The following is a 10,226-nucleotide window of genomic DNA, read 5'->3' on the forward strand; positions in this document are numbered from 1 at the left end:
TAAGATACTTGTTGAAAATTGGAGTTCTATAAACTTAAAATCAACCACTGCTTGCTACTACATTTATATGTTGATTTTGTTTAACTCATAGTTATCAAATAGAAATTGCATCTTGCACATCTACTTAATTTTAAATTTGCCATTATTAGACAGGGACTCTATTCAACCCCCATCTAGAGTCCATTCTTGGGCAACAGATACCCATAAACATTAAACTCATTCTCACAAAAGAGGCACCAATATTGCAAACAAGCATTGGGAGAAAACTATACCAAGTATGCAATTTTTCAAACATTTCCAAGCAATCTCCCAAAATCTCAACATCGAGCACACAAATATGGTCCTCCACACATCAAGAAAATGATCATGCAAATCAAAACAACTCTAGAATCCTTTTTGAGTGGACCGGCATCAAATATGTTATTATCTTAGCCAACTAAAGAAATAATCACATCCTTACCCTCAAACTAGCACACAAATCTAGTACCGATCATCAAGACAAAGAGTGGACCTTTTATTAAAGCTTTATTGATCTAGGTGCGCTTATTCTTTTCACTCGATTTTTTTTTTCTATCCCTAAGGATCAAAGATGGAAGCATAGTGCAATGTGTCTATTAAGCTTTCTAGCGATCCATGAGTTTGAGAGTTAGGTCAATGACTCCCAAACCAGACGGCTTTAGGGCACTAGGTGTTCAAACACTCCTAAGGACTTACAAGCTTAAATCAACTAGGCTACAAATCAAAATAACCTCCATCTAATCATTTTCCACTTCTCACCTTTTGGGAAAAGTCCTGATGAACGCTGAAAAATGTGTATTTAAACCCCTTAAGCTTAGGCATTCTAGTACCTTTATCTATCTTATTTTACCGTTTTAGATTGATTTCGTATTATTCCCATTTTCAGGCATTTATCCCGAAAATAAGCTAACTTAGCCAAATAAGAGCTTAATTGAAGCAATTCTGGGATGAATCAAAGAAAGGAGCCAAGTGGAAGCAAAAGGAAGAAAAAGGTGGAAATCAATATCTTCAATCGATCTCAGATCAAAGTTCGATCGATCTAACATGATCGATCTCAGCACTTCAAGATGGATTAGAGCCATGATGACATTTTCAGAGATCTCAAAAGTTCGATCGATCCAACACCATTCTTCGATCGATCGAACTGCTTTGTCCTTATCTAAATGATTGATCTTATCTAGTTGTGCCACCCTACCAACCACTATTGTCCTTTTCCCAAAAATATCTTCAAAATATCTCAGATTTGTCTTTATCTAAAAAGTGCCACCAATGAAGATCGACCCAGCCTAAGTTCGATAGATCTCAGCTAAGTTCGATCGATTCAAGTCCAAGGTTCGATTAATCGAACTTCCTCCAGTGCAAAAAAGTTAAATTTCCAGCTCATTGAAAGTTGTCCTTTATCCAATCATTGGGGAATATTGTGTGCACGACCCCAGCTCATTTTGGGTGTCATTTGACCTACCTATATAAGGATAAGGATTGCTTTTTACAAGAGAGAGCCAATATCATATCATATCATCTATTGGAGAGCAAGCTTAGAGGATGAGGAGGCTAGAGACACAAAGGGGGGAGTTCTTCATCAACAAGGAGCAGATTTCTTCCAAGGAGTTAGCCCTTGAGGGTTGGAATAACATCACCGTGAGTGGCTAGACATCCTCTTGGGGCTAGAGTTAGCCCCAAGCATGCTTTCTATATCTTAATCTTGTGTATTATTGAGGGATTAGTGTTGTAATTAATGTTTTGACACTTTGATATATGTAGATCTTGATTGTCCAATGATTTATGTGGTTAAATGCTTTCAATTGATCATTTCATTCTATCCATATGTCTATGTATGTTAGAATAGATGTTCATGTGCTTGTCTCTAGATTTTGTGTTATTGATGCATGTCTATGTGTATTGATGCTATAGATTTAGAGATTGTCAAAACAAAGTGCTTAATGGAATGCTCTTGTGATTTTCTTGATGGTTCATACTTATTCCTTGATGGATTGTGCTTCTCCCTTAGTTTATTTTCATGCTAGTAGTGTAGATGTAGTGTAGTTATAGTGTAGTGTTAAATGGGAGGATAATCCATGCTTGTTATTTGATGATCCATGCTTTTGAATGCAAGTAGCATATGTCTCTAACCTTGTGTTGTATTTGGATTGTGAACTTAATGAAAAGATTAATGACTTGTTTTAATCTACTGTGCTTTTCAGATGTTCTTTAGACAATATATGCTTCATTGCTTAGATATATTGTGCCTTTCACATGATGTTTAGACAATACATACTTAACTAGTCATCCTTGCTTGTTGAATCAACCAAACATACACACACACCAATATTGGAACACACCATTTGCCCTCATTAGTCACTTGTCAATGATATAGAAATGCATTGCTTGGTGGTGATCTCTAAACCCCAAGACTCTTCTCTCTTTTATTTGCTCTTAATTGCATTATTTTGTTATCACTTAGTTTAATTTAGTTGTCTCTAGTCTAATCAACCAACCAACCAATTGTTTGATCACTCGACCTACTAGCCCTAATAGTGATTCCACAACCTTGTTCGACCCTCACAATCCCTTGGGATGATCTCTACTCGCCTTACCTATATTTATAGTGAAAGGTAGTAGTGGCTTCTATAAATGTAAAACTTGGCCCTCGCCTTAATGAACATTCTTTAAGCTTGTGGTAGGACGACGACACACCATAGTTTTTGGCGCCGTCGCTGGGGATTGATTTGATTTGGCAACGTCGGAATTGTGGAATCAATTAGGATTAGTACTCTTTTTGATCGTGTCTTTACTTTATTTTTATTTTTATTTTTGGTTACTTGTTGTGTTGTTCTTACTTGACTAGGTGCATTGTTGGAGAGGAAGCAAGCAAATGAGCATTCAAGCAAAGCAAAGAAAGTAAAAAGCTAAAAATTTAAATTTTTTTTGCTAAGCTAAGCTTTAAATTTGGAGTTGAAGTGCTAAAGGACCTTTGTGAGACTTTCTTTACTCAATCCCTTAGTTAAATCGTCAGCCCGCGTGGAGGCTTGTTTCTTAATTGTTCTTTACATCATTGTTGTTAAAGCATATGAGTATGGGTTAAGTGTTTGTGGAGGAAGTTTCATTGAAATTGTTGTGAAGTTGAAGTGTTTGTTCATTCATCGTGTTTATGTGTTTTCACATTGTGCATGCATGGTCGTAGATCGCTAAGACCAACTCTTGTCCCTCTTGATTTGCATCTTGAATCCGTAGTTAGAAATCCTAGGGGAAGAGGAAGTTCTAGTTCTACCTAATCCATTACATTAATGGAAGGCCATAATGAATCGAATGTAGAGGACCTTGGTCACATAGACCAATAAGGTATCCTTCTTCCAAATGTGGATCATGAGAACATTCAAGCACCATTAGGCATGCCTAGGCCATACATTCACCAACCACCACAACAACAAGGCCAAGCTCTATATGGAATGCCAAGGCCAATGTATGCTCCACAACCTCCCATCATCAATTAAGGAATTCAAAACCAAGGTATTCATGTTACACCTCAAGTAGCTAATCCACCTCTTGCTTTAAGAGATCATTATATGCCTAATGAGTATAATGCACCTACATGCATCCAATTCCTCCATTTAGAGCACATCATTATGAAATTAAGCCACAAACCATTCAAATGCTTCCTAACTATCATGGACTTCCAAGTGAAGAACCTTACAAGCATTTGGATGAGTTTCTTGAAGTATGTTCCACCGTAAAATATTCGAACATGTCGGAAGAGGTCTTAAGACTCAAACTTTTTTCATTCACCTTAAAAGACAAGGCAAAGTATTGGTTTAACAATCTTAGGCCTTTTTCAATCACTTCTTGGGCAAAAATGCAACAAGAGTTCTTGAAGAAGTACTATCCGGCTTCTAAGACCAATGCCATGAGAACCTCAATTCGAGAATTTTCACATGGGGATGGAGAAAAGTTTCATGAGGCATGGGAACGCTTCAATGAGTTGCTTAGGAAGTGTCCACATCATGACATGCCCAAATGGCAATTAGTTCAATATTTCTTTGAGAGCTTATCGGACAATTATAAGGGTATGGTTGATGCTTCCATGGGTGGCTCATACATTGATAGGCATGGGAATGACGTGTGGCGTCTTTATGAGAGCATGAATGAAAATTCTTTGCATAGAACATTATCATCCAAGAATGGTAGAAATTCACAAGGTAGGAAGAATGTTGGCTTACATCAAGTCGACCATTCAAATGAAATAGCCGCCGAAATGAAGTCTTTATCTCAAAGGTTTGATTAATTTTTGATTAACCAAAACTCGGCAAACCAAGTATCTTCTTTCCCTAACCACTCTCATCATGCATTAAATGAAACATGTATGACTTGTTCTAGTGTTCTTCATTCTACTTCTCATTGTCCTCAGGAACAACTGCAAAATGAACCTAATGAACAAGTTAATGCAGCTTTTGTGAACTAAGGGAATAATCCTTATGGTACTCATTATAATCCAAGTTGGAGGAATCATCTGAATTTCTCTTGGAAAAACCAAGGAGAGGGCTCAAACCCTTCCCAAGGCGGTTTTCAAGGGAAGTACATTCCACCTCCATTTCAAAACCAAGGATCCCAAGGTTATAGACCTTATTAATCACAAGGGAATCAATTTGTTAATTCTCATTTTCCTAACCAATCTTATTCGCAAGGAAATACTAGAAGTCCCGCCTTTGAAGAAAAAGTTTTAAATGCTTTGGGCACTTTAGAGGCTAACACACAATTGCTCCATTCTCACTCTCAATCTATTGCGAAGCTAGAAACCCAAGTAGGGCAAATAGCAAGCACTCTCAATGCAAGAGAGAAGGGAAAGATGCCTATTAATGTCCCATCTAAGCAACAATGTGTTGTGGAAACCCATTCCTCATCGGAAGGCCACACCATTGAACATGTTAATGCGGTGACTACCTTGCGGAGTGGTAGGATTGTGGACAATCAAGTTGAAGTGTCCAATGAAGAGAGTGAACCGGTGCAACCTTAAGTTGTCACCCATCCCGTTTCACATCCCATTCCTGCTTCATTGCATATACATGATCTTATGAATGAGAAAGTCTTGAAAAATGTGTTTAAAAAAGAAGTTTTGAAAAATGATGTTAAAAAAGTTTTGCTAAAAAATGATTTGAAACAAAGTGATTTGAAAACTTCTTGTGTTGAAGAGAGTTTAAAAGAAAATTCTGAAAAAGTGTTTGAAAAAGTTCCATTTCCGGATGCCTTAAAAGGGTCCATTTCGAAGGAAAAACAAAAGGCAAAAACCAATGAAATTATGAAAATGTTTAGGTAAGTAAAAGTTAATCTTCCACTTTTGGATGCAATCAAGCAAATTCCAGCTTATGCCAATTTCTTGAAAGACTTGTGCACCCAAAAGCGGAAGAACAAGAGCCAAGCACCAAGAAAAGTGGTTTTGACCGAGCAAGTAAGCTCAATTTTGCAACATAACATTTTGCCAAAGTTTAAGGACCCCGGTTCACCTACTACTTCATGCATCATTGGTGATCATATCATTAATCGGGAGCTTCTTGACTTAGGAGCAAGTGTTAACCTTCTTCCATACTCGGTTTATGTCAAATTAGGGCTAGGTGAATTAAAACCGACGTCGGTAGTTTTGTAACTTGCTGACCGATCTATCAAGAAGCCTAGGGGTGTCATTGAGGATGTTTTAATTAAAATTGATAAATTCTTCTTCCCGGTTGATTTCGTTGTCATAGACACAGAACCGGTCCCCAATCTTAAAAGCCAAGTTCCCGTTATCCTTGGCCGTCTTTTCTTGGCAACTGCTAATGCCAACATCAATTGTAGGACGGGGATAATGAAGATCTCATTTGGCCACATGAAGGTGAAGTTGAATATCTTCAATCCCACACCCAATTCATTTGACAAATATGAAGGAGAGGTTAAAGTTTTAGATAAATGTCATGATCTTCAATGTCAAGGAAGTGAGCTTTTGTGTAAGACCAAAACTTCAAAGGGATCATCTTCAAGCTTGCATTCTCAAAGTGTTGTTTCAAATTCTTGCTTTAAAAGGGCATGGAAGCCCAAAGGTTATGATTGCATAGACAAAGGATCAAAAGTTTCTTTTAAGCTTAATCCAACAAGTTCTTAAAAGAACCATTTGTTGGGTGGAGTTCAAAGCATCTATCACCCCAACAAGGAGGGGATGCATTATAAGATCATTGATCCGGGCTAAAAGAGCCTAATATCTTGCTAGAGACGTTAAAGACTAGCAAAAACATTTTGTAGGGTGTCAAAACCCTATTCCTCCCTCATTTCTATCTTAAATTTCATTTCTTGCGAAGTCTAGATACTTGTTTTTGGTTCATATGCATTGATAGGAACTGGGATCAGGATTGCATGAAATTTTGAGTTGTGATTGAGCATTTTTGCATAAGTTCGATCGATCTCAAATGTGAGTTCGATCGATCGAACTTCCACCTGCATCCAACACTTAGAAAAATTTTCCACATGCATCCAAATCACCTCTCTGTCCCATCGTTTGAATTTATTCTTAGATCGATCAGGAGTTCTTCGATCGATCTAACTTCAAAGTTCAATAGATCTTCAAGTTCTAACACTTAGCCAAATTTTTGAACCAAAAACCTGCATATTTTTGCCCTCTGTCTGATCAATCGAACATTTTGTTCAGATCAATCTCAGTTCTTTACTTCTCTATTTTGACCCTTGTTTAACTTTATTTAACTTTTTAATTTTCAAAAATCCAAAAATATTTTTATTTTATTTTATTTTCCAAAAATTCAAAAATATTTTCTATTTTTCAATTTTAATTTTATTTTTAATTTTTAATTTAATTTTTTTTTTCAAAAATAAAAAAAAAATTTCAAAAAAAAAAAAAAAATACTTTGAGGAGAGTTCATTAAAGTTCGATCGATTTGAAATCTCAGTTCGATCGATCGAACTAATAAGGAAATGTTTTTAAAAATAAAACTGAGAGTTGTGAGATCGATTACAAAGATCGATCCAACAACTCCTTACCCTAACCCTTGCTTCCCTCATCGTCGCCATGAACCCCAATCACCCTTTCCATTTCTGGCGAGCCTTTGGCGAGTTCCAACCTTTGATTTTCTCTCTCTCCTCTCGGATTTGCATCACCATCTTCCTCTCATCTTCTCTCGCGACTAGAGGTGAGATCCGAACCACACTTTGTCATTTCAAGCTTTAATTTGATAATATATGTTGCCTACATGTTTGTATATATGTGTATATATGTTTTTATATTTTTGATTTTTGAATTGATTATGGGAGTATGGGCTTTGTAATGTGGCTAGAATTGATTGGATTGTTGTGTTGATGGGCCCACGACCATGTCGTGTGGCCCCCGTGCTTCCAAAGTCACAGATCTGTGACCTTTGAGTTTTCACCTTCGCACAGTTCGATCGATCGAACTTCAATCTCAGATCGATCTTGAGAGAACGATCGAACTCATACCTCAGATCGATCGAAGTTTTGAGATCGATCTCAAACCTTTTTGTGATCGATCGAACTTCACAAATCTCATACACACTTCATTCATCATGCCTCATGTTCATGCTATCTCATATATGCCCAATGCTTGTGACATTCCACATTGGATGCATTTCATACTTACATTGTTTAGCATGTTTCATATCCTATCACTTGCATAGATTCATGTCATCTATATGATTTGTCTATCTTATTTGACATGCATGTTTCTATTTTGTGCTTTCAATTCTTAATTCTGGTACTAACTCCCCTTGTAAGTTTTTAAATTATTTTTTAGGCTATGACTAAGCGCAAGATTGTTGCTAAGAGGCAATACGGGCCTCAGAGACATATCAGACCACGGATAGAGGAGCCAGCAGAGCCCTTTCATGCACAGGAGGAGCCAGTATAGCCTACTCCACCTCAGTCACCTGCTCATGAGGCTGAGGATGATCATATTCCATCCACTTCTGCAGCTCAGCCTGCATTTACACCATCACCATCTCCACCACATGTTGGAGCTGAGCATTCACCTGTACCATCCCACCACGCCAGCCAGCTCAGCCAGCTCAGGAGCGTGATAGGCCCATGCCTAGATATGCACATATGGCAGTAGACCATGAGTCGGTGTTCGACACAGCCTTTTTTTCCAGATCGGTGCTGACCCGATCAGCTTACCACGACATTATTCAGAGGGGCCTTGCAACTATTCTTGCCCCAGTTACAAAGCCAGTCTACTCGCGGCTGGTACGGTTGTTTTTCCAGAACCTCCGACCATCCCCGCGTACCACAGCAGAGCTGGTCACTACCATAGATGGCCATCAGATCACTATCACTATGGACTCGCTAGCCCGCTCATGCCATTGTCCACACTGATGCCCTCCGGAGCTACAGGAGCTATATCCGAGGCTATACAGGCCTTCTTATGCCGACATGGCAGTATTTCTTACAGGTCACCATACTAATGGTGAGATTTTTGCCACCCACACATTCCTTCCAGATGACCTATGGTTCTTCGATTCCGTTCTTTTTCGGAATATATATATGGCCAGGCACAAGATCCAGCAGAGATAAGACTATCTGACAGCCCTCTACGCATTCTACACAGGCCACTGGGTATCTATTCCCGCACTTATCTGGAGTGTGATGAGGAAGCTATTTGACGAGTATATTAGCAAGAAGAAGCCTGGATGGGCTAAGTCTCTCCCTTTTGGCCACCTCATCACCCAGATTCTGATTGACCAACGCTATCCTATTCATCCTCGGGAGCACCCTGAGAGAGGTTCCTGTCACTTCTTGAAGAAGGACTGGGACAAGAGATATAATGCCATCATTACTAGACTGCAGGACTATGCTGTAGTGGTTGCAGAGGAGCTAGAGGCTGAAGAGGCAGCAGTAGCAGATCCTGCAGCGGACGATGTACCAGTCGGTCCAGCTGCCGAGCATATAGATATTGATTTGGAGCGACCTACAGGTGACGCAGAACAGCACTCTCCAGCTGGGTCGCCCATTCACGAGCAGGAGCAGACTCAGGATTTTCATTCTTCTGACTCTTTTATACTTGAGGCTCCTAGCCAGACCCCCAGCTTTGGAGTACGCCTGCAGAATCTTGAGGATGCTGTTGTTGTTATACGAGCTGATCTTACGGCCTACAGAGCTGATTTTGCTACCTTCCGTACGGATGTCACGACTATGTTCCGAGATCTATCCAGAGATATCCGCAGAACCCGACCTGCCCGTCCTGCCTCTTCTTCCTGAGATTCTAGTTTCTTCTATCTTTTCATGATCCTTCTCTACTATTGATACTTTACTTTTGTCACTGTATAGTACTATTATTTTTACAGTCGGTCTGTCGACTTAGATCTTTTGATGTTCCAGTACTTTATTTTCTATTTATGCATGCTTTTATTATGGATGTCATATATTATATTCTTATATCTGTATGTTTGACTCCATCAGGTTCATCACAGTGACTTTAGTGAGAGAGTACTACCCAATTTTCAGGACCACCCTTATACCTCTCTCATCTCTTTATCTGTTTATCCCATTTACACTTGTATGTCCTCTGTGCACTAATTATCCCATTTTGTTATCTGATGAGTTTATCCAAGTGCCAATTTTCAGGACCACAGTTCATCCCAAGTTTGGGGGGGCCATGCCACCCATTTTGGATACTTCAGTCCTGATCATTATTTGCCTTAATTGCACCGGTATACTCTTTCCTTTGTTCTCTTGCACATTAAGGACATTGTGCCATTTAAGTTTGGGGGAATGGTGCTTTGCAGTGTTAGCTTTAAATTTCAAGATTTTGAGCATGACTTGTGTATTTGAGGGATATTTCTATGATTGGTCCATATCTAGCTATGATTTTGATCTTTTGAGGACTATATTGCTTAAAATTTAAAAATTGCTTGAATTGAGAGCCCAATACTCCTTGTATGCCTTATGGATGCCATTTAGGAGTAATTTTTTTGAAAGATTGATATCTTGCTTGCACTTGTGGTCCACAACATCCTGATTTTGTGATTGTTTTGAGATTCACTTTAGTACACTAGCACAGGCACACACTAGCATTCATTTGCGGGGTACATGCTTTGTTGATTATTGAATTGGTTATATCCCAATTGAACTAGTAGTGCATTGAAAGCTTTCATTCTTGATAAAGGTGGATAACAACCCCTTTTCACTAAGTAGCCGGGATTTTAGCCTCATCAAGCACTGAATTT

General features: G+C 38.8%; 1 pseudogene; it reads right to left on the minus strand.

Annotated features, from left to right (window-relative positions):
• Nucleotides 1–3,924: 3,924 nt before the first annotated feature.
• LOC132297844 (small nucleolar RNA R71) lies at nt 3,925–4,023 on the minus strand (annotated as a pseudogene).
• Nucleotides 4,024–10,226: the final 6,203 nt, after the last annotated feature.

The sequence above is a fragment of the Cornus florida genome, unplaced genomic scaffold, assembly GCF_030987335.1.
Source record: "Cornus florida cultivar Cherokee Brave unplaced genomic scaffold, ASM3098733v1 CherokeeBrave_3.0.0_Hap2_Chr02, whole genome shotgun sequence".
Taxonomy (NCBI): domain Eukaryota; kingdom Viridiplantae; phylum Streptophyta; class Magnoliopsida; order Cornales; family Cornaceae; genus Cornus; species Cornus florida.